The sequence below is a fragment of the Euphorbia lathyris genome, chromosome 10 (assembly GCF_963576675.1).
Source record: "Euphorbia lathyris chromosome 10, ddEupLath1.1, whole genome shotgun sequence".
In the NCBI taxonomy this organism is placed as follows: domain Eukaryota; kingdom Viridiplantae; phylum Streptophyta; class Magnoliopsida; order Malpighiales; family Euphorbiaceae; genus Euphorbia; species Euphorbia lathyris.
The window spans coordinates 76,172,392-76,198,119 of NC_088919.1; positions in this window are offsets into that span (position 1 = coordinate 76,172,392).

Here is a 25,728-nt window from a genome sequence, read left to right on the forward strand (position 1 = left end):
TAACTATTTTCAGGCACTCGTACTGACCCATGATAACCATCATTTATACTAACCATAAATGGTGGCATTTATGGGACATGAGTGCCTGAAAATGGTTACCGGAGTGTGAAATTGATGGAGAAGATTCATCAAGATATTGGGCTTATGAAGGAGAACCTCCTTTGAGTGTTAAGACGTTTGTTCTTGAGCAGTGCAAAAAATACAATCTGCTATGCATTGGAAGGAACAAAGTTGCACTACTTGACCCAGATGAGTTAGAAAATGCTTCTTGGTTTTCCTAAGAACAAGGGGAGGTGGGATTAGTCGAACTGATAAATATATAAATCATTTGGTTACTCATTCTCGATAAGATTTATGCATTTGCAAAGACATTTTTATAGTTTAAAAGTTTACAAATATGGTTTATGGTATTTCTCTTGTTCTCTAATCATGTGGCTTGGATTATTTTCAAATATGAACACGTGGTTTAAAAGTTTGCAAACTCGTACGGTTTGGTTCATTGCCTTAGGAACTACCGTCAAAATGTATTAAAAATCAAATTTCATAGGTTAATTAGCACACGAATTGAATTTGGATCTTATCAGATCTATCTCAATCTCTTTCTCTTTTCAATTTAGACCTTTAGAATTGAAAATAAATAAATTGTAACTTTTTCTCCATTTTATTCTATACTACATTCTTCAGTCTACTACTCCACCAGTGAAGGGCAACGTCTGCCCCACCTATGCCCGAGAAGACAGACACAATATTTATCCCTCTTGATAATAAGTCTTTCAGCATAGATAAATGGTACGCAACTGTATCAATTTGAAATAAGTTTTCAATTTTAAAACCATATGTTAGATTGGAGAACAAGAGGAATATTAGGGGTAAATGACACCCATAGACTGTATTGGTGAACTTTTAAACAATAAAAACGTCTTTGCAAATGCATAGATCTTATCGGGAATCAGCTACCAAGCCATTTATATCTATCCATTCGACTCATCCCCTTATGCGGTTCCTAGGAAAACTAATAAGCATTTATCTCATCTGGCTCAAGTAGTGCAACTTCGTTCCTCCCAACCTATACCAGATTGTATTTCTTGCATTGATCAAGAACAAACTTCTTGACACCCAAAGGAGGTTCTCCTTCATAAGCCCTAACAACTTGATGAATCTTATCCGACAATTCCGTCCACCTATAACTATTTTCAGGCACTCGTACTGACCCATGATAGCCATCATTTATACTAACCATAAATGGTGGCATTTATGGGACATGAGTGCCTGAAAATGGTTACCGGAGTGTGAAATTGATGGAGAAGATTCATCAAGATATTGGGCTTATGAAGGAGAGCCCCCTTTGAGTGTTAAGACGTTTGTTCTTGAGCAGTGCAAAAAATACAATCTGCTATGGATTGGAAGGAACAAAGTTGCACTACTTGACCCAGATGAGTTAGAAAATGCTTCTTGGTTTTCCTAAGAACAAGGGGAGGTGGGATTAGTCGAACTGATAAATATATAAATCATTTGGTTACTCATTCTCGATAAGATTTATGCATTTGCAAAGACATTTTTATAGTTTAAAAGTTTACAAATATGGTTTATGGTATTTCTCTTGTTCTCCAATCATGTGGCTTGGATTATTTTCAAATATGAACACGTGGTTTAAAAGTTTGCAAACCCGTACGGTTTGGTTCATTCCCTTAGGAAATACCGTCCAAATGTATTAAAAACCAAATTTCATAGCCTAATTAGCACACGAATTGAATTTGGATCTTATCAGATCTATCTCAATCTCTTTCTCTTTTCAATTTAGACCTTTAGAATTGAAAATAAATAAACTGTAACTTTTTCTCCATTTTATTCTATACTGCATTCTTCAGTCTACTACTCCACCAGTGAAGGGCAACGTCTGCCCCTCCTATCCCCGAGAAGACAGACACCATATTTATCCCTCTTGAGAATAAGTCTTTCAGCATAGATAAATGGTACGCAACTGTATCAATCTGAAATAAGTTTTCAATTTTAAAACCATATGTTAGATTGGAGAACAAGAGGAATATTAGGGGTAAATGACACCCATACACTGTATTGGTGAACTTTTAAACAATAAAAACGTCTTTGCAAATGCATATATCTTACCGGGAATCAGCTACCAAGCCATTTATATCTATCCATTCGACTCAACCCCTTATGCGGTTCCTAGGAAAACTAATAAGCATTTATCTCATCTGGCTCAAGTAGTGCAACTTCGTTCCTCCCAACCTATACCAGATTGTATTTCTTGCATTGATCAAGAACAAACTTCTTGACACCCAAAGGAGGTTCTCCTTCATAAGCCCTAACAACTCGATGAATCTTATCCGACAATTCCGTCCTACTCTAACTATTTTCAGGCACTCGTACTGTCACATGAAAGCCACCATTTATACTGACCATAAATGGTGTCATTTATGGGACATGAGTGCCTGAAACGGTTACCGGAGTGTGAAATTGACGGAGAAGATTCATCAAGATATTGGGTTTATGAAGGAGAACCTCCTTTGATAGTTAAGACGTTTGTTCTTGAGCAGTGCAAAAAATACAATCTGCTATGGATTGGAAGGAACAAAGTTACACTACTTGACCCAGATGAGTTAGAAAATGCTTATTGGTTTTCCTAAGAACAACGGGAGGTGGGATTAGTCGAACTGATAAATATATAAATCATTTGGTTACTCATTCTCGATAAGATTTATGCATTTGCAAAGACATTTTTATAGTTTAAAAGTTTACAAATATGGTTTATGGTATTTCTCTTGTTCTCCAATCATGTGGATTGGATTATTTTCAAATATGAACACGTGGTTTAAAAGTTTGCATACCCGTACGGTTTGGTTCATTCCCTTAGGAAATACCGTCCAACTGTATTAAAAACCAAATTTCATAGCCTAATTAGCACACGAATTGAATTTGGATCTTATCAGATCTATCTCAATCTCTTTCTCTTTTCAATTTAGACCTTTAGAATTGAAAATAAATAAACTGTAAGTTTTTCTCCATTTTATTCTATACTGCATTCTTTAGTCTACTACTCCACCAGTGAAGGGCAACGTCTGCCCCACCTATCCCGAAGAAAAGAGACACTATATTTATCCCCCTTGAGAAGAAGTCTTTTAACATAGATAAATGGTACGCAACTGTATCAATCTGAAATAAGTTTTCAATTTTAAAACCATATGTTAGATTGGAGAACAAGAGGAATATTAGGGGTAAATGACACTCATAGACTGTATTGGTGAACTTTTAAACAATAAAAACGTCTTTGCAAATGCATATATCTTACCGGGAATCAGCTACCAAGCCATTTATATCTATCCATTCGACTCAACCCCTTATGCGGTTCCTAGGAAAACTAATAAGCATTTATCTCATCTGGCTCAAGTAGTGCAACTTCGTTCCTCCCAACCTATACCATATTGTATTTCTTGCATTGATCAAGAACAAACTTCTTGACACCCAAAGGAGGTTCTCCTTCATAAGCCCTAACAACTCGATGAATCTTATCCGACAATTCCATCCTACTATAACTATTTTCAGGCACTCGTACTGTCCCATGAAAGCCACCATTTATACTGACCATAAATGGTGGCATTTATGGGACATGAGCGCCTGAAAACGGTTACCGGAGTGTGAAATTGATGGAGAAGATTCATCAAGATATTGGGCTTATGAAGGAGAACCTCCTTTGATAGTTAAGACGTTTGTTCTTGAGCAGTGCAAAAAATACAATCTGCTATGGATTGGAAGGAACAAAGTTGCACTACTTGACCCAGATGAGTTAGAAAATGCTTCTTGGTTTTCCTAAGAACAAGGGGAGGTGGGATTAGTCGAACTGATAAATATATAAATCATTTGGTTACTCATTCTCGATAAGATTTATGCATTTGCAAAGACATTTTTATAGTTTAAAAGTTTACAAATATGGTTTGTGGTATTTCTCTTGTTCTCCAATCATTTGGCTTGGATTATTTTCAAATATGAACACGTGGTTTAAAAGTTTGCAAACCCGTACGGTTTGGTTCATTCCCTTAGGAAATACCGTCCAAATGTATTAAAAACCAAATTTCATAGCCTAATTAGCACACGAATTGAATTTGGATCTTATCAAATCTATCTCAATCTCTTTCTCTTTTCAATTTAGACCTTTAGAATTGAAAATAAATAAATTGTAACTTTTTCTCCATTTTATTCTATACGGCATTCTTCAGTCTACTACTCCACCAGTGAAGGTCAACGTCTGCCCCTCCTATCCCCGAGTAGACAGACACCATATTTATCCCTCTTGAGAATAAGTCTTTCAGCATAGATAAATGGTACGCAACTGTATCAATCTGAAATAAGTTTTCAATTTTAAAACCATATGTTAGATTGGAGAACAAGAGGAATATTAGGGGTAAGTGACACCAATAGACTGTATTGGTGAACTTTTAAACAATAAAAACGTCTTTGCAAATGCATAGATCATACCGGGAATGAGCTACCAAGCCATTTATATCTATCCATTCGACTCATCCCCTTATGCGGTTCCTAGGAAAACTAATAAGCATTTATCTCATCTGGCTCAAGTAGTGCAACTTCATTCCTCCCAACCTATACCAGATTGTATTTCTTGCATTTATCAAGAACAAACTTCTTGACACCCAAAGGAGGTTCTCCTTCATAAGCCCTAACAACTTGATGAATCTTATCCGACAATTCCTTCCTCCTGTAACTATTTTCAGGCACTCGTACTGTCCCATGAAATCCACCATTTATACTGACCATAAATGGTGGCATTTATGGGACATGAGTGCCTGAAAACGGTTACCGGAGTGTGAAATTGACGGAGAAGATTCATCAAGATGTTGGGCTTATGAAGGAGAACCTCCTTTGAGTGTTAAGACGTTTGTTCTTAAGCAGTGCAAAAAATACAATCTGCTATGGATTGGAAGGAACAAAGTTGCACTACTTGACCCAGATGAGTTAGAAAATGCTTCTTGGTTTTCCTAAGAACAACGGGAGGTGGGATTAGTCGAACTGATAAATATATAAATCATTTAGTTACTCATTCTCGATAAGATTTATGCATTTGCAAAGACATTTTTATAGTTTAAAAGTTTACAAATATGGTTTATGGTATTTCTCTTGTTCTCCAATCATGTGGATTGGATTATTTTCAAATATGAACACGTTGTTTAAAAGTTTGCATACCCGTACGGTTTGGTTCATTCCCTTAGGAAATACCGTCCAACTGTATTAAAAACCAAATTTCATAGCCTAATTAGCACACGAATTGAATTTGGATCTTATCAGATCTATCTCAATCTCTTTCTCTATTCAATTTAGACCTTTAGAATTGAAAATAAATAAACTGTAACTTTTTCTCCATTTTATTCTATACTGCATTCTTCAGTCTACTACTCCACCAGTGAAGGGCAACGTCTGCCCCACCTATCCCAAAGAAAAGAGACACCATATTTATCCCTCTTGAGAATAAGTCTTTTAACATAGATAAATGGTACGCAACTGTATCAATCTGAAATAAGTTTTCAATTTTAAAACCATATGTTAGATTGGAGAACAAGAGGAATATTAGGGGTAAATGACACCCATAGACTGTATTGGTGAACTTTTAAACAATAAAAACGTCTTTGCAAATGCATATATCTTACCGGGAATCAGCTACCAAGCCATTTATATCTATCCATTCGACTCAACCCCTTATGCGGTTCCTAGGAAAACTAATAAGCATTTATCTCATCTGGCTCAAGTAGTGCAACTTCGTTCCTCCCAACCTATACCAGATTGTATTTCTTGCATTGATCAAGAACAAACTTCTTGACACCCAAAGGAGGTTCTCCTTCATAAGCCCTAACAACTCGATGAATCTTATCCGACAATTGCGTCCTACTATAACTATTTTCAAGCACTCGTACTGTCCCATGAAAGCCACCATTTATACTGACCATAAATGGTGACATTTATGGGACATGAGCGCCTGAAAACGGTTACCGGAGTGTGAAATTGATGGAGAAGATTCATCAAGATATTGGGCTTATGAAGGAGAACCTCCTTTGATAGTTAAGACGTTTGTTCTTGAGCAGTGCAAAAAATACAATCTGCTGTGGATTGCAAGGAACAAAGTTGCACTACTTGACCCACATGAGTTAGAAAATGCTTCTTGGTTTTCCTAAGAACAACGGGAGGTGGGATTAGTCGAACTGATAAATATATAAATCATTTGGTTACTCATTCTCGATAAGATTTATGCATTTGCAAAGACATTTTTATAGTTTAAAAGTTTACAAATATGGTTTATCGTATTTCTCTTGTTCTCCAATCATTTGGCTTGGATTATTTTCAAATATGAACACGTGGTTTAAAAGTTTGCAAACCCGTACGGTTTGGTTCATTCCCTTAGGAAATACCGTCCAAATGTATTAAAAACCAAATTCCATAGCCTAATTAGCACACGAATTGAATTTGGATCTTATCAAATCTATCTCAATCTCTTTCTCTTTTCAATTTAGACTAGAATTGAAAATAAATAAACTGTAACTTTTTCTCCATTTTATCCTATACTGCATTCTTCAGTCTACTACTCCACCAGTGAAGGGCAACGTCTGCCCCTCCTATCCCCGAGAAGACAGACACCATATTTATCCCTCTTGAGAATAAGTCTTTCAGCATAGATAAATGGTACGCAACTGTATCAATCTGAAATAAGTTTTCAATTTTAAAACCATATGTTAGATTGGAGAACAAGAGGAATATTAGGGGTAACTGACACCAATAGAGTGTATTGGTGAACTTTTAAACAATAAAAACGTCTTTGCAAATGCATAGATCTTACCGGGAATCAGCTACCAAGCCATTTATATCATTCCATTCGACTCATCCCCTTATGCGGTTCCTAGGAAAACTAATAAGCATTTATCTCATCTGGCTCAAGTAGTGCAACTTCATTCTTCCCAACCTATACTAGATTGTATTTCTTGCATTGATCAAGAACAAACTTCTTGACACCCAAAGGAGGTTCTCCTTCATAAGCCCTAACAACTTGATAAATCTTATCCGACAATTCCTTCCTCCTGTAACTATTTTCAGGCACTCGTACTGTCCCATGAAATCCACCATTTATACTGACCATAAATGGTGGCATTTATGGGACATGAGTGCCTGAAAATGGTTACCGGAGTGTGAAATTGACGGAGAAGATTCATCAAGATGTTGGGCTTATGAAGGAGAGCCTCCTTTGAGTGTTAAGACGTTTGTTCTTGAGCAGTGCAAAAAAATACAATCTGCTATGGATTGGAAGGAACAAAGTTGCACTACTTGACCCAGATGAGTTAGAAAATGCTTCTTGGTTTTCCTAAGAACAACGGGAGGTGGGATTAGTCGAACTGATAAATATATAAATCATTTGGTTACTCATTCTCGATAAGATTTATGCATTTGCAAAGACATTTTTATAGTTTAAAAGTTTACAAATATGGTTTATGGTATTTCTCTTGTTCTCCAATCATGTGGATTGGATTATTTTCAAATATGAACACGTGGTTTAAAAGTTTGCATACCCGTATGGTTTGGTTCATTCCCTTAGGAAATACCGTCCAACTGTATTAAAAACCAAATTTCATAGCCTAATTAGCACACGAATTGAATTTGGATCTTATCAGATCTATCTCAATCTCTTTCTCTTTTCAATTTAGACCTTTAGAATTGAAAATAAATAAACTGTAACTTTTTCTCTATTTTATTCTATACTGCATTCTTCAGTGTACTACTCCACCAGTGAAGGGCAACGTCTGCCCCACCTATCCCAAAGAAAAGAGACACCATATTTATCCCTCTTGAGAATAAGTCTTTTAACATAGATAAATGGTACGCAACTGTATCAATCTGAAATAAGTTTTCAATTTTAAAACCATATGTTAGAATGGAGAACAAGAGGAATATTAGGGGTAAATGACACCCATAGACTGTATTGGTGAACTTTTAAACAATAAAAACGTCTTTGCAAATGCATATATCTTACCGGGAATCAGCTACCAAGCCATTTATATCTATCCATTCGACTCAACCCCTTATGCGGTTCCTAGGAAAACTAATAAGCATTTATCTCATCTGGCTCAAGTAGTGCAACTTCGTTCCTCCCAACCTATACCAGATTGTATTTCTTGCATTGATCAAGAACAAACTTCTTGACACCCAAAGGAGGTTCTCCTTCATAAGCCCTAACAACTCGATGAATCTTATCCGACAATTCCGTCCTACTATAACTATTTTCAGGCACTCGTACTGTCCCATGAAAGCCACCATTTATACTGACCATAAATGGTGGCATTTATGGGACATGAGCGCCTGAAAACGGTTACCGGAGTGTGAAATTGATGGAGAAGATTCATCAAGATATTGGGCTTATGAAGGAGAACCTCCTTTGATAGTTAAGACGTTTGTTCTTGAGTAGTGCAAAAAATACAATCTGCTATGGATTGGAAGGAACAAAGTTGCACTACTTGACCCAGATGAGTTAGAAAATGCTTCTTGGTTTTCCTAAGAACAAGGGGAGGTGGGATTAGTCGAACTGATAAATATATAAATCATTTGGTTACTCATTCTCGATAAGATTTATGCATTTGCAAAGACATTTTTATAGTTTAAAAGTTTACAAATATGGTTTATGGTATTTCTCTTGTTCTCCAATCATTTGGCTTGGATTATTTTCAAATATGAACACGTGGTTTAAAAGTTTGCAAACCCGTACGGTTTGGTTCATTCCCTTAGGAAATACCATCCAAATGTATTAAAAAGCAAATTTCATAGCCTAATTAGCACACGAATTGAATTTGGATCTTATCAAATCTATCTCAATCTCTTTCTCTTTTCAATTTAGACCTTTAGAATTGAATATAAATAAAATGTAACTTTTTCTCCATTTTATTTTATACTGCATTCTTCAGTCTACTACTCCACCAGTGAAGGGCAACGTCTGCCCCTCCTATCCCCGAGAAGACAGACACCATATTTATCCCTCTTGAGAATAAGTCTTTCAGCATAGATAAATGGTACGCAACTGTATCAATCTGAAATAAGTTTTCAATTTTAAAACCATATGTTAGATTGGAGAACAAGAGGAATATTAGGGGTAAATGACACCAATAGAGTGTATTGGTGAACTTTTAAACAATAAAAACGTCTTTGCAAATGCATAGATCTTACCGGGAATGAGCTACCAAGCCATTTATATCTATCCATTCGACTCATCCCCTTATGCGGTTCCTAGGAAAACTAATAAGCATTTATCTCATCTGGCTCAAGTAGTGCAACTTCATTCCTCCCAACCTATACCAGATTGTATTTCTTGCATTGATCAAGAACAAACTTCTTGACACCCAAAGGAGGTTCTCCTTCATAAGCCCTAACAACTTAATGAATCTTATCCGACAATTCCTTCCTCCTGTAACTATTTTCAGGCACTCGTACTGTCCCATGAAATCCACCATTTATACTGACCATAAATGGTGGCATTTATGGGACATGAGTGCCTGAAAATGGTTACCGGAGTGTGAAATTGACGGAGAAGATTCATCAAGATGTTGGGCTTATGAAGGAGAACCTCCTTTGAGTGTTAAGACGTTTGTTCTTGAGCAGTGCAAAAAATACAATCTGCTATGGATTGGAAGGAACAAAGTTGCACTACTTGACCTAGATGAGGTAGAAAATGCTTCTTGGTTTTCCTAAGAACAACGGGAGGTGGGATTAGTCGAACTGATAAATATATAAATCATTTGGTTACTCATTCTCGATAAGATTTATGCATTTGCAAAGACATTTTTATAGTTTAAAAGTTTACAAATATGGTTTATGGTATTTCTCTTATTCCCCAATCATGTGGATTGGATTATTTTCAAATATGAACACGTGGTTTAAAAGTTTGCGTACCCGTAGGGTTTAGTTCATTCCCTTAGGAAATACCGTCCAACTGTATTAAAGACCAAATTTCATAGCCTAATTAGCACACGAATTTAATTTGGATCGTATCAGATCTATCTCAATCTCTTTCTCTTTTCAATTTAGACCTTTAGAATTGAAAATAAATAAACTGTAACTTTTTCTCCATTTTATTCTATACTGCATTCTTCAGTCTACTACTCCACCAGTGAAGGGCAACGTCTGCCCCACCTATCCCAAAGAAAAGAGACACCATATTTATCCCTCTTGAGAATAAGTCTTTTAACATAGATAAATGGTACGCAACTGTATCAATCTGAAATAAGTTTTCAATTTTAAAACCATATGTTAGATTGGAGAACAAGAGGAATATTAGGGGTAAATGACACCCATAGACTGTATTGGTGAACTTTTAAACAATAAAAACGTCTTTGCAAATGCATATATCTTACCGGGAATCAGCTACCAAGCCATTTATATCTATCCATTCGACTCAACCCCTTATGCGGTTCCTAGGAAAACTAATAAGCATTTATCTCATCTGGCTCAAGTAGTGCAATTTCGTTCCTCCCAACCTATACCAGATTGTATTTCTTGCATTGATCAAGAACAAACTTCTTGACACCCAAAGGAGGTTCTCCTTCATAAGCCATAACAAATCGATGAATCTTATCCGATAATTCCGTCCTACTATAACTATTTTCAGGCACTCGTACTGTCCCATAAAAGCCACCATTTATACTGACCATAAATGGTGGCATTTATGGGACATGAGCGCCTGAAAACGGTTACCGGAGTGTGAAATTGATGGAGAAGATTCATCAAGATGTTGGGCTTATGAAGGAGAACCTCCTTTGAGTGTTAAGACGTTTGTTCTTGAGCAGTGCAAAAAATACAATATGCTATGGATTGGAAGGAACAAAGTTGCACTACTTGACCCAGATGAGTTAGAAAATGCTTCTTGGTTTTCCTAAGAACAAGGGGAGGTGGGATTAGTCGAACTGATAAATATATAAATCATTTGGTTACTCATTCTCGATAAGATTTATGCATTTGCAAAGACATTTTTATAGTTTAAAAGTTTACAAATATGGTTTATGGTATTTCTCTTGTTCTCCAATCATTTGGCTTGGATTATTTTCAAATATGAACACGTGGTTTAAAAGTTTGCAAACCCGTACGGTTTGGTTCATTCCCTTAGGAAATACCGTCCAAATGTATTAAAAACCTAATTTCATAGCCTAATTAGCACACGAATTGAATTTGGATCTTATCAAATCTATCTCAATCTCCTTCTCTTTTCAATTTAGACCTTTAGAATTGAAAATAAATAAACTGTAACTTTTTCTCCATTTTATTCTATACTGCATTCTTCAGTCTACTACTCCACCAGTGAAGGGCAACGTCTGCCTCTCCTATCCCCGAGAAGACAGACACCATATTTATCCCTCTTGAGAATAAGTCTTTCAGCATAGATAAATGGTACGCAACTGTATCAATCTGAAATAAGTTTTCAATTTTAAAACCATATGTTAGATTGGAGAACAAGAGGAATATTAGGGGTAAGTGACACCAATAGACTTTATTGGTGAACTTTTAAACAATAAAAACGTCTTTGCAAATGCATAGATCTTACCGGGAATGAGCTACCAAGCCATTTATATCTATCCATTCGACTCATCCCCTTATGCGGTTCCTAGGAAAACTAATAAGCATTTATCTCATCTGGCTCAAGTAGTGCAACTTCATTCCTCCCAACCTATACCAGGTTGTATTTCTTGCATTGATCAAGAACAAACTTCTTGACACCCAAAGGAGGTTCTCCTTCATAAGCCCTAACAACTTGATGAATCTTATCCGACAATTCCTTCCTCCTGTAACTATTTTCAGGCACTCGTACTATCCCATGAAATCCACCATTTATACTGACCATAAATGGTGGCATTTATGGGACATGAGTGCCTGAAAATGGTTACCGGAGTGTGAAATTGACGGAGAAGATTCATCAAGATGTTCGGCTTATGAAGGAGAACCTCCTTTGAGTGTTAAGACGTTTGTTCTTGAGCAGTGCAAAAAATACAATCTGCTATGGATTGGAAGGAACAAAGTTACACTACTTGACCCAGATGAGTTAGAAAATGCTTCTTGGTTTTCCTAAGAACAACGGGAGGTGGGATTAGTCGAACTGATAAATATATAAATCATTTGGTTATTCATTCTCGATAAGATTTATGCATTTGCAAAGACATTTTTATAGTTTAAAAGTTTACAAATATGGTTTATGGTATTTCTCTTGTTCTCCAATCATGTGGATTGGATTATTTTCAAATATGAACACGTGGTTTAAAAGTTTGCATACCCGTACGGTTTGGTTCATTCCCTTAGGAAATACCGTCCAACTGTATTAAAAACCAAATTTCATAGCCTAATTAGCACACGAATTGAATTTGGATCTTATCAGATCTATCTCAATCTCTTTCTCTTTTCAATTTAGACCTTTAGAATTGAAAATAAATAAACTGTAACTTTTTCTCCATTTTATTCTATACTGCATTCTTCAGTCTACTACTCCACCAGTGAAGGGCAACGTCTGCCCCACCTATCCCAAAGAAAAGAGACACCATATTTATCCCTCTTGAGAATAAGTCTTTTAACATAGATAAATGGTACGCAACTGTATCAATCTGAAATAAGTTTTCAATTTTAAAACCATATGTTAGATTGGAGAACAAGAGGAATATTAGGGGTAAATGACACCCATAGACTGTATTGGTGAACTTTTAAACAATAAAAACGTCTTTGCAAATGCATATATCTTACCGGGAATCAGCTACCAAGCCATTTATATCTATCCATTCAACTCAACCCCTTATGCGGTTCCTAGGAAAACTAATAAGCATTTATCTCATCTGGCTCAAGTAGTGCAACTTCGTTCCTCCCAACCTATACCAGATTGTATTTCTTGCATTGATCAAGAACAAACTTCTTGACACCCAAAGGAGGTTCACCTTCATAAGCCCTAACAACTCGATGAATCTTATCCGACAATTCCGTCCTACTATAACTATTTTCAGGCACTCGTACTGTCCCATGAAAGCCACCATTTATACTGACCATAAATGGTGGCATTTATGGGACATGAGCGCCTGAAAACGGTTACCGGAGTGTGAAATTGATGGAGAAGATTCATCAAGATATTGGGCTTATGAAGGAGAACCTCCTTTGATAGTTAAGACGTTTGTTCTTGAGCAGTGCAAAAAATACAATCTGCTGTGGATTGGAAGGAACAAAGTTGCACTACTTGACCCACATGAGTTAGAAAATGCTTCTTGGTTTTCCTAAGAACAAGGGGAGGTGGGATTAGTCGAACTGATAAATATATAAATCATTTGGTTACTCATTCTCGATAAGATTTATACATTTGCAAAGACATTTTTATAGTTTAAAAGTTTACAAATATGGTTTATGGTATTTCTCTTGTTCTCCAATCATTTGGCTTGGATTATTTTCAAATATGAACACGTGGTTTAAAAGTTTGCAAACCCGTACGATTTGGTTCATTCCCTTAGGAAATACCGTCCAAATGTATTAAAAACCAAATTTCATAGCCTAATTAGCACACGAATTGAATTTGGATCTTATCAGATCTATCTCAATCTCTTTCTCTTTTCAATTTAGACCTTTAGAATTGAAAATAAATAAACTGTAACTTTTTCTCCATTTTATTCTATACTGCATTCTTCAGTCTACTACTCCACCAGTGAAGGGCAACGTCTGCTCCACCTATCCCAAAGAAAAGAGACACCATATTTATCCCTCTTGAGAATAAGTCTTTTAACATAGATAAATGGTACGCAACTGTATCAATCTGAAATAAGTTTTCAATTTTAAAACCATATGTTAGATTGGAGAACAAGAGGAATATTAGGGGTAAATGACACCCATAGACTGTATTGGTGAACTTTTAAACAATAAAAACGTCTTTGCAAATGCATATATCTTACCGGGAATCAGCTACCAAGCCATTTATATCTATCCATTCAACTCAACCCCTTATGCGGTTCCTAGGAAAACTAATAAGCATTTATCTCATCTGGCTCAAGTAGTGCAACTTCGTTCCTCCCAACCTATACCAGATTGTATTTCTTGCATTGATCAAGAACAAACTTCTTGACACCCAAAGGAGGTTCACCTTCATAAGCCCTAACAACTCGATGAATCTTATCCGACAATTCCGTCCTACTATAACTATTTTCAGGCACTCGTACTGTCCCATGAAAGCCACCATTTATACTGACCATAAATGGTGGCATTTATGGGACATGAGCGCCTGAAAACGGTTACCGGAGTGTGAAATTGATGGAGAAGATTCATCAAGATATTGGGCTTATGAAGGAGAACCTCCTTTGATAGTTAAGACGTTTGTTCTTGAGCAGTGCAAAAAATACAATCTGCTGTGGATTGGAAGGAACAAAGTTGCACTACTTGACCCACATGAGTTAGAAAATGCTTCTTGGTTTTCCTAAGAACAAGGGGAGGTGGGATTAGTCGAACTGATAAATATATAAATCATTTGGTTACTCATTCTCGATAAGATTTATGCATTTGCAAAGACATTTTTATAGTTTAAAAGTTTACAAATATGGTTTATGGTATTTCTCTTGTTCTCCAATCATTTGGCTTGGATTATTTTCAAATATGAACACGTGGTTTAAAAGTTTGCAAACCCGTACGGTTTGGTTCATTCCCTTAGGAAATACCGTCCAAATGTATTAAAAACCAAATTTCATAGCCTAATTAGCACACGAATTGAATTTGGATCTTATCAAATCTATCTCAATCTCTTTCTCTTTTCAATTTAGACCTTTAGAATTGAAAATAAATAAACTGTAACTTTTTCTCCATTTTATCCTATACTGCATTCTTCAGTCTACTACTCAACCAGTGAAGGGCAACGTCTGCCCCTCCTATCCCCGAGAAGACAGACACCATATTTATCCCTCTTGAGAATAAGTCTTTCAGCATAGATAAATGGTACGCAACTGTATCAATCTGAAATAAGTTTTCAATTTTAAAACCATATGTTAGATTGGAGAACAAGAGGAATATTAGGGGTAACTGACACCAATAGAGTGTATTGGTGAACTTTTAAACAATAAAAACGTCTTTGCAAATGCATAGATCTTACCGGGAATCAGCTACCAAGCCATTTATATCTATCCATTCGACTCATCCCCTTATGCGGTTCCTAGGAAAACTAATAAGCATTTATCTCATCTGGCTCAAGTAGTGCAACTTCATTCCTCCCAACCTATACTAGATTGTATTTCTTGCATTGATCAAGAACAAATTTCTTGACACCCAAAGGAGGTTCTCCTTCATAAGCCCTAACAACTTGATGAATCTTATCCGACAATTCCTTCCTCCTGTAACTATTTTCAGGCACTCGTACTGTCCCATGAAATCCACCATTTATACTGACCATAAATGGTGGCATTTATGGGACATGAGTGCCTGAAAATGGTTACCGGAGTGTGAAATTGACGGAGAAGATTCATCAAGATGTTGGGCTTATGAAGGAGAACCTCCTTTGAGTGTTAAGACGTTTGTTCTTGAGCAGTGCAAAAAAATACAATCTGCTATGGATTGGAAGGAACAAAGTTGCACTACTTGACCCAGATGAGGTAGAAAATGCTTCTTGGTTTTCCTAAGAACGACGGGAGGTGGGATTAGTCGAACTGATAAATATATAAATCATTTGGTTACTCATTCTCGATAAGATTTATGCATTTGCAAAGACATTTTTATAGTTTAAAAGTTTACAAATATGGTTTATGGTATTTCTCTTGTTCTCCAATCATGTGGATTGGATTATTTTCAAATATGAACACGTGGTTTAAAAGTTTGCATACCCGTACGGTTTGGTTCATTCCCTTAGGAAATACCGTCCAACTGTATTAAAAACCAAATTTCATAGCCTAATTAGCACACGAATTGAATTTGGATCTTATCAGATCTATCTCAATCTCTTTCTCTTTTCAATTTAGACCTTTAGAATTGAAAATAAATAAACTGTAACTTTTTCTAATTTTATTCTATACTGCATTCTTCAGTCTACTACTCCACCAGTGAAGGGCAACGTCTGCCCCACCTATCCCAAAGAAAAGAGACACCATATTTATCCCTCTTGAGAATAAGTCTTTTAACATAGATAAATGGTACGCAACTGTATCAATCTGAAATAAGTTTTCAATTTTAAAACCATATGTTAGAATGGAGAACAAGAGGAATATTAGGGGTAAATGACACCCATAGACTGTATTGGTGAACTTTTAAACAATAAAAACGTCTTTGCAAATGCATATATCTTACCGGGAATCAGCTCCCAAGCCATTTATATCTATCCATTCGACTCAAACCCTTATGCGGTTCCTAGGAAAACTAATAAGCATTTATCTCATCTGGCGCAAGTAGTGCAACTTCGTTCCTCCCAACCTATACCAGATTGTATTTCTTGCATTGATCAAGAACAAACTTCTTGACACCCAAAGGAGGTTCTCCTTCATAAGCCCTAACAACTCGATGAATCTTATCCGACAATTCCATCCTACTATAACTATTTTCAGGCACTCGTACTGTCCCATGAAAGCCACCATTTATACTGACCATAAATGGTGGCATTTATGGGACATGAGCGCCTGAAAACGGTTACCGGAGTGTGAAATTGATGGAGAAGATTCATCAAGATATTGGGCTTATGAAGGAGAACCTCCTTTGATAGTTAAGACGTTTGTTCTTGAGTAGTGCAAAAAATACAATCAGCTATGGATTGGAAGGAACAAAGTTGCACTACTTGACCCAGATGAGTTAGAAAATGCTTCTTGGTTTTCCTAAGAACAAGGGGAGGTGGGATTAGTCGAACTGATAAATATATAAATCATTTGGTTACTCATTCTCGATAAGATTTATGCATTTGCAAAGACATTTTTATAGTTTAAAAGTTTACAAATATGGTTTATGGTATTTCTCTTGTTCTCCAATCATTTGGCTTGGATTATTTTCAAATATGAACACGTGGTTTAAAAGTTTGCAAACCCGTACGGTTTGGTTCATTCCCTTAGGAAATACCGTCCAAATGTATTAAAAACCAAATTTCATAGCCTAATTAGCACACGAATTGAATTTGGATCTTATCAAATCTATCTCAATCTCTTTCTCTTTTCAATTTAGACCTTTAGAATTGAAAATAAATAAACTGTAACTTTTTCTCCATTTTATTTTATACTGCATTCTTCAGTCTACTACTCCACTAGTGAAGGGCAACGTCTGCCCCTCCTATCCCTGAGAAGACAGACACCATATTTATCCGTCTTGAGAATAAGTCTTTCAGCATAGATAAATGGTACGCAACTGTATCAATCTGAAATAAGTTTTCAATTTTAAAACCATATGTTAGATTGGAGAACAAGAGGAATATTAGGGGTAAATGACACCAATAGAGTGTATTGGTGAACTTTTAAACAATAAAAACGTCTTTGCAAATGCATAGATCTTACCGGGAATCAGCTACCAAGCCATTTATATCTATCCATTCGACTCATCCCCTTATGCGGTTCCTAGGAAAACTAATAAGCATTTATCTCATCTGGCTCAAGTAGTGCAACTTCATTCCTCCCAACCTATACCAGATTGTATTTCTTGCATTGATCAAGAACAAACTTCTTGACACCCAAAGGAGGTTCTCCTTCATAAGCCCTAACAACTTAATGAATCTTATCCGATAATTCCTTCCTCCTGTAACTATTTTCAGGCACTCGTACTGTCCCATGAAATCCACCATTTATACTGACCATAAATGGTGGCATTTATGGGACATGAGTGCCTGAAAATGGTTACCGGAGTGTGAAATTGACGGAGAAGATTCATCAAGATGTTGGGCTTATGAAGGAGAACCTCCTTTGAGTGTTAAGACGTTTGTTCTTGAGCAGTGCAAAAAATACAATCTGCTATGGATTGGAAGGAACAAAGTTGCAGTACTTGACCCAGATGAGGTAGAAAATGCTTCTTGGTTTTCCTAAGAACAACGGGAGGTGGGATTAGTCGAACTGATAAATATATAAATCATTTGGTTACTCATTCTCGATAAGATTTATGCATTTGCAAAGACATTTTTATAGTTTAAAAGTTTACAAATATGGTTTATGGTATTTCTCTTGTTCTCCAATCATGTGGATTGGATTATTTTCAAATATGAACACGTGGTTTAAAAGTTTGCACACCCGTACGGTTTGGTTCATTCCCTTAGGAAATACCGTCCAACTGTATTAAAAACCAAATTTCATAGCCTAATTAGCACACGAATTGAATTTGGATCGTATCAGATCTATCTCAATCTCTTTCTCTTTTCAATTTAGACCTTTAGAATTGAAAATAAATAAACTGTAACTTTTTCTCCATTTTATTCCATACTGCATTCTTCAGTCTACTACTCCACCAGTGAAGGGCAACGTCTGCCCCACCTATCCCAAAGAAAAGAGACACCATATTTATCCCTCTTGAGAATAAGTCTTTTAACATAGATAAATGGTACACAACTGTATCAATCTGAAATAAGTTTTCAATTTTAAAACCATATGTTAGATTGGAGAACAAGAGGAATATTAGGGGTAAATGACACCCATAGACTGTATTGGTGAACTTTTAAACAATAAAAACATCTTTGCAAATGCATATATCTTACCGGGAATCAGCTACCAAGCCATTTATATCTATCCATTCGACTCAACCCCTTATGCGGTTCCTAGGAAAACTAATAAGCATTTATCTCATCTGGCTCAAGTAGTGCAACTTCGTTCCTCCCAACCTATACCAGATTGTATTTCTTGCATTGATCAAGAACAAACTTCTTGACACCCAAAGGAGGTTCTCCTTCATAAGCCATAACAACTCGATGAATCTTATCCGAGAATTCCGTCCTACTATAACTATTTTCAGGCACTCGTACTGTCCAATAAAAGCCACCATTTATACTGACCATAAATGGTGGCATTTATGGGACATGAGCGCCTGAAAACGGTTACCGGAGTGTGAAATTAATGGAGAAGATTCATCAAGATGTTGGGCTTATGAAGGAGAACCTCCTTTGAGTGTTAAGACGTTTGTTCTTGAGCAGTGCAAAAAATACAATCTGCTATGGATTGGAAGGAACAAAGTTGCACTACTTGACCCAGATGAGTTAGAAAATGCTTCTTGGTTTTCCTAAGAATAAGGGGAGGTGGGATTAGTCGAACTGATAAATATATAAATCATTTGGTTACTCATTCTCTATAAGATTTATGCATTTGCAAAGACATTTTTATAGTTTAAAAGTTTACAAATATGGTTTATGGTATTTCTCTTGTTCTCCAATCATGTGGCTTGGATTATTTTCAAATATGAACAACGTGGCTTAAAAGTTTGCAAACCCATACGGTTTGGTTCGTTCCCTTAGGAAATACCGTCCAACTGTATTAAAAACCAAATTTCATAGCCTAATTAGCACACGAATTGAATTTGGATCTTATCAGATCTATCTCAATCTCTTTCTCTTTTCAATTTAGACCTTTAGAATTGAAAATAAATAAACTGTAACTTTTTCTCCATTTTATTCTATACTGCATTCTTCAGTCTACTACTCCACCAGTGAAGGGCAACGTCTGCCCCACCTATCCCAAAGAAAAGAGACACCATATTTATCCCTCTTGAGAATAAGTCTTTTAACATAGATAAATAGTACGCAACTGTATCAATCTGAAATAAGTTTTCAATTTTAAAACCATATGGTAGATTGGAGAACAAGAGGAATATTAGGGGTAAATGACACACATAGACTGTATTGGTGAACTTTTAAACAATAAAAACGTCTTTGCAAATGCATATATCTTACCGGGAATCAGCTACCAAGCCATTTATATCTATCCATTCGACTCAACCCCTTATGCGGTTCCTAGGAAAACTAATAAGCATTTATCTCATCTGGCTCAAGTAGTGCAACTTCGTTCCTCCCAACCTATACCAGATTGTATTTCTTGCATTGATCAAGAACAAACTTCTTGACACCCAAAGGAGGTTCTCCTTCATAAGCCCTAACAACTCGATGAATCTTATCCGACAATTCCGTCCTACTATAACTATTTTCAGGCACTCGTACTGTCCCATGAAAGCAACCATTTATATTGACCATAAATGGTGGCATTTATGGGACATGAGCGCCTGAAAACGGTTACCGGAGTGTGAAATTGATGGAGAAGATTCATCAAGATGTTGGGCTTATGAAGGAGAACCTCCTTTGAGTGTTAAGACGTTTGTTCTTGAGCAGTGCAAAAAATACAATCTGCTATGGATTGGAAGGAACAAAGTTGCACTACTTGACCCAGATGAGCTAGAAAATGCTTCTTGGTTTTCCTAAGAACAAGGGGAGGTGGGATTAGTCGAACTGATAAATATATAAATCATTTGGTTACTCATTCTCGATAAGATTTATGCATTTGCAAAGACATTTTTATAGTTTAAAAGTTTACAAATATGGTTTATGGTATTTCTCTTGTTCTCCAATCATTTGGCTTGGATTATTTTCAAATATGAACACGTGGTTTAAAAGTTTGCAAACCCGTACGGTTTGGTTCATTCCCTTAGGAAATACCGTCCAAATGTATTAAAAACCAAATTTCATAGCCAAATTAGCACACGAATTGAATTTGGATCTTATCAAATCTATCTCAATCTCTTTCTCTTTTCAATTTAGACCTTTAGAATTGAAAATAAATAAACTGTAACTTTTTCTCCATTTTATTCTATACTGCAATCTTCAGTCTACTACTCCACCAGTGAAGGTCAACGTCTGCCCCTCCTATCCCCGAGAAGACAGACACCATATTTATCCCTCTTGAGAATAAGTCTTTCAGCATAGATAAATGGTACGCAACTGTATCAATCTGAAATAAGTTTTCAATTTTAAAACCATATGTTAGATTGGAGAACAAGAGGAATATTAGGGGTAAATGACACCAATAGAGTGTATTGGTGAACTTTTAAACAATAAAAACGTCTTTGCAAATGCATAGATCTTACCGGGAATCAGCTACCAAGCCATTTATATCTATCCATTCGACTCATCCCCTTATGCGGTTCCTAGGAAAACTAATAAGCATTTATCTCATCTGGCTCAAGTAGTGCAACTTCATTCCTCCCAACCTATACCAGATTGTATTTCTTGCATTGATCAAGAACAAACTTCTTGACACCCAAAGGAGGTTCTCCTTCATAAGCCCTAACAACTTGATGAATCTTATCCGACAATTCCTTCCTCCTGTAACTATTTTCAGGCACTCATACTGTCCCATGAAATCCACCATTTATACTGACCATAAATGGTGGCATTTATGGGACATGAGTGCCTGAAAACGGTTACCGAAGTGTGAAATTGACGGAGAAGATTCATCAAGATGTTGGGCTTATGAAGGAGAACCTTCTTTGAGTGTTAAGACGTTTGTTCTTGAGCAGTGCAAAAAATACAATCTGCTACGGATTGGAAGGAACAAAGTTGCACTACTTGACCCATATGAGTTAGAAAATGCTTCTTGGTTTTCCTAAGAACAACGGGAGGTGGGATTAGTCGAACTGATAAATATATAAATCATTTGGTTACTCATTCTCGATAAGATTTATGCATTTGCAAAGACATTTTTATAGTTTAAAAGTTTACAAATATGGTTTATGGTATTTCTCTTGTTCTCCAATCATGTGGATTGGATTATTTTAAAATATGAACACGTGGTTTAAAAGTTTGCATACCCATATGGTTTTGTTCATTCCCTTAGGAAATACCGTCCAACTGTATTAAAAACCAAATTTCATAGCCTAATTAGCACACGAATTGAATTTGGATCTTATCAGATCTATCTCAATCTCTTTCTCTTTTCAATTTAGACCTTTAGAATTGAAAATAAATAAACTGTAACTTTTTCTCCATTTTATTCTATACTGCATTCTTCAGTCTACTACTCCACCAGTGAAGGGCAACGTCTGCCCCACCTATCCCAAAGAAAAGAGACACCATATTTATCCCTCTTGAGAATAAGTCTTTTAACATAGATAAATGGCACGCAACTGTATCAATCTGAAATAAGTTTTCAATTTTAAAACCATATGTTAGATTGGAGAACAAGAGGAATATTAGGGGTAAATGACACCCATAGACTGTATTGGTGAACTTTTAAACAATAAAAACGTCTTTGCAAATGCATATATCTTACCGGGAATCAGCTACCAAGGAATTTATATCTATCCATTCGACTCAACCCCTTATGCGGTTCCTAGGAAAACTAATAAGCATTTATCTCATCTGGCTCAAGTAGTGCAACTTCGTTCCTCCCAACCTATACCAGATTGTATTTCTTGCATTGATCAAGAACAAACTTCTTGACACCCAAAGGAGGTTCTCCTTCATAAGCCCTAACAACTCGATGTATCTTATCCGACAATTCCGTCCTACTATAACTATTTTCAGGCACTCGTACTGTCCCATGAAAGCCACCATTTATACTGACCATAAATGGTGGCATTTATGGGACATGAGCGCCTGAAAACGGTTACCGGAGTGTGAAATTGATGGAGAAGATTCATCAAGATATTGGGCTTATGAAGGAGAACCTCCTTTGATAGTTAAGACGTTTGTTCTTGAGCAGTGCAAAAAATACAATCTGCTATGGATTGGAAGGAACAAAGTTGCACTACTTGACCCAGATGAGTTAGAAAATGCTTCTTGGTTTTCCTAAGAACAAGGGGAGGTGGGATTAGTCGAACTGATAAATATATAAATCATTTGGTTACTCATTCTCGATAAGATTTATGCATTTGCAAAGACATTTTTATAGTTTAAAAGTTTACAAATATGGTTTATGGTATTTCACTTGTTCTCCAATCATTTGGCTAGGATTATTTTCAAATATGAACACGTGGTTTAAAAGTTTGCAAACCCGTACGGTTTGGGTCATTCCCTTAGGAAATAACGTCCAAATGTATTAAGAACCAAATTTCATAGCCTAATTAGCACACGAATTGAATTTGGATCTTATCAAATCTATCTCAATCTCTTTCTCTTTTCAATTTAGACCTTTAGAATTGAAAATAAATAAACTGTAACTTTTTCTCCATTTTATTCTATACTGCATTTTTCAGTCTACTACTCCACCAGTGAAGGGCAACGTCTGCCCCTCCTATCCCAAAGAAAAGAGACACCATATTTATCCCTCTTGAGAATAAGTTTTTCAGCATAGATAAATGGTACGCAACTGTATCAATCTGAAATAAGTTTTCAATTTTAAAACCATATGTTAGATTGGAGAACAAGAGGAATATTAGGGGTAAATGACACCCATAGACTGTATTGGTGAACTTTTAAACAATAAAAACGTCTTTGCAAATGCATAGTTCTTACCGGGAATCAGCTACCAAGGCATTTATATCTATCCATTCGACTCAACCCCTTATGCGGTTCCTAGGAAAACTAATAAGCATTTATCTCATCTGGCTCAAGTAGTGCAACTTCGTTCCTCCCAACCTATACCAGATTGTATTTCTTGCATTGATCAAGAACAAACTTCTTGACACCCAAAGGATTTTTTGCTTCATAAGCCCTAACAACTCGATGAATCTTATCCGACAATTCCGTCCTCCTATAACTATTTTCAGGCACTCGTACTGTCCCATGAAAGCCACCATTTAAACTGACCATAAATGGTGGCATTTATGGGAAATGAGTGCCTGAAAACGGTTACCGGAGTGTGAAATTGATGGAGAAGATTCATCAAGATATTGGGCTTATGAAGGAGAACCTCCTTTGAGTGTTAAGACGTTTGTTCTTGAGCAGTGCAAAAAATACAATCTGCTATGGATTGGAAGGAACAAAGTTGCACTACTTGACCCAGATGAGTTAGAAAATGCTTCTTGGTTTTCCTAAGAACAAGGGGAGGTGGGATTAGTCGAACTGATAAATATATAAATCATTTGGTTACTCATTCTCGATAAGATTTATGCATTTGCAAAGACATTTTTATAGTTTAAAAGTTTACAAATATGGTTTATGGTATTTCACTTGTTCTCCAATCATTTGGCTTGGATTATTTTCAAATATGAACACGTGGTTTAAAAGTTTGCAAACCCGTACGGTTTGGTTCATTCCCTTAGGAAATACCGTCCAAATGTATTAAAAACCAAATTTCATAGCCTAGTTAGCACACGAATTGAATTTGGATCTTATCAGATCTATCTCAATCTCTTTCTCTTTTCAATTTAGACCTTTAGAATTGAAAATAAATAAACTGTAACTTTTTCTCCATTTTATTCTATACTGCATTCTTCAGTCTACTACTCCACCAGTGAAGGGCAACGTCTGCCCCTCCTATCCCAAAGAAAATAGACACCATATTTATCCCTCTTGAGAATAAGTCTTTTAGCATAGATAAATGGTACGCAACTGTATCAATCTGAAATAAGTTTTCAATTTTAAATCCATATGTTAGATTCGAGAACAAGAGGAATATTAGGGGTAAATGACACCCATAGACTGTATTGGTGAGCTTTTAAACAAAAAAAACATCTTTGCAAATGCATAGATCTTACCGGGAATTAGCTACCAAGCCATTTATATCTATCCATTCGACTCATCCCCTTATGCGGTTCCTAGGAAAACTAATAAGCATTTATCTCATCTGGCTCAAGTAGTGCAACTTCGTTCCTCCCAACCTATACCAGATTGTATTTCTTGCATTGATCAAGAACAAACTTCTTGACACCCAAAGGAGGTTCTCCTTCATAAGCCCTAACAACTCGATGAATCTTATCCGACAATTCCGTCCTCCTGTAACTATTTTCAGGCACTCGTACTGTCCCATGAAAGCCACCATTTATACTGACCATAACTGGTGGCATTTATGGGACATGAGTGCCTGAAAACGGTTACCGAAGTGTGAAATTGACGGAGAAGATTCATCAAGATGTTGGGCTTATGAAGGAGAACCTCCTTTGAGTTTTAAGACGTTTGTTCTTGAGCAGTGCAAAAAATACAATCTGCTATGGATTGGAAGGAACAAAGTTGCACTACTTGACCCAGATGAGTTAGAAAATGCTTCTTGGTTTTCCTAAGAACAAGGGGAGGTGGGATTAGTCGAACTGATAAATATATAAATCATTTGGTTACTCATTCTCGATAAGATTTATGCATTTGCAAAGACATTTTTATAGTTTAAAAGTTTACAAATATGGTTTATGGTATTTCTCTTGTTCTCCAATCATGTGGCTTGGATTATTTTCAAATATGAACACGTGGTTTAAAAGTTTGCAAACCCGTACGGTTTGGTTAATTCCCTTAGGAAATACCGCACAAATGTATTAAAAACCAAATTTCATAGCCTAATTAGCACACGAATTGAATTTGGATCTTATCAGATCTATCTTAATCTCTTTCTCTTTTCAATTTAGAGCTTCAGAATTGAAAATAAATAAACTGTAACTTTTTCTCCATTTTATTCTATACTGCATTCTTCAGTCTACTACTCCACCAGTGAAGGGCAACGTCTGCCCCTCCTATCCCAAAGAAAAGAGACAACATATTTATCCCTCTTGAGAATAAGTCTTTTAGCATAGATAAATGGTACGCAACTGTATCAATCTGAAATAAGTTTTCAATTTTAAAACCATATGTTAGATTCGAGAACAAGAGGAATATTA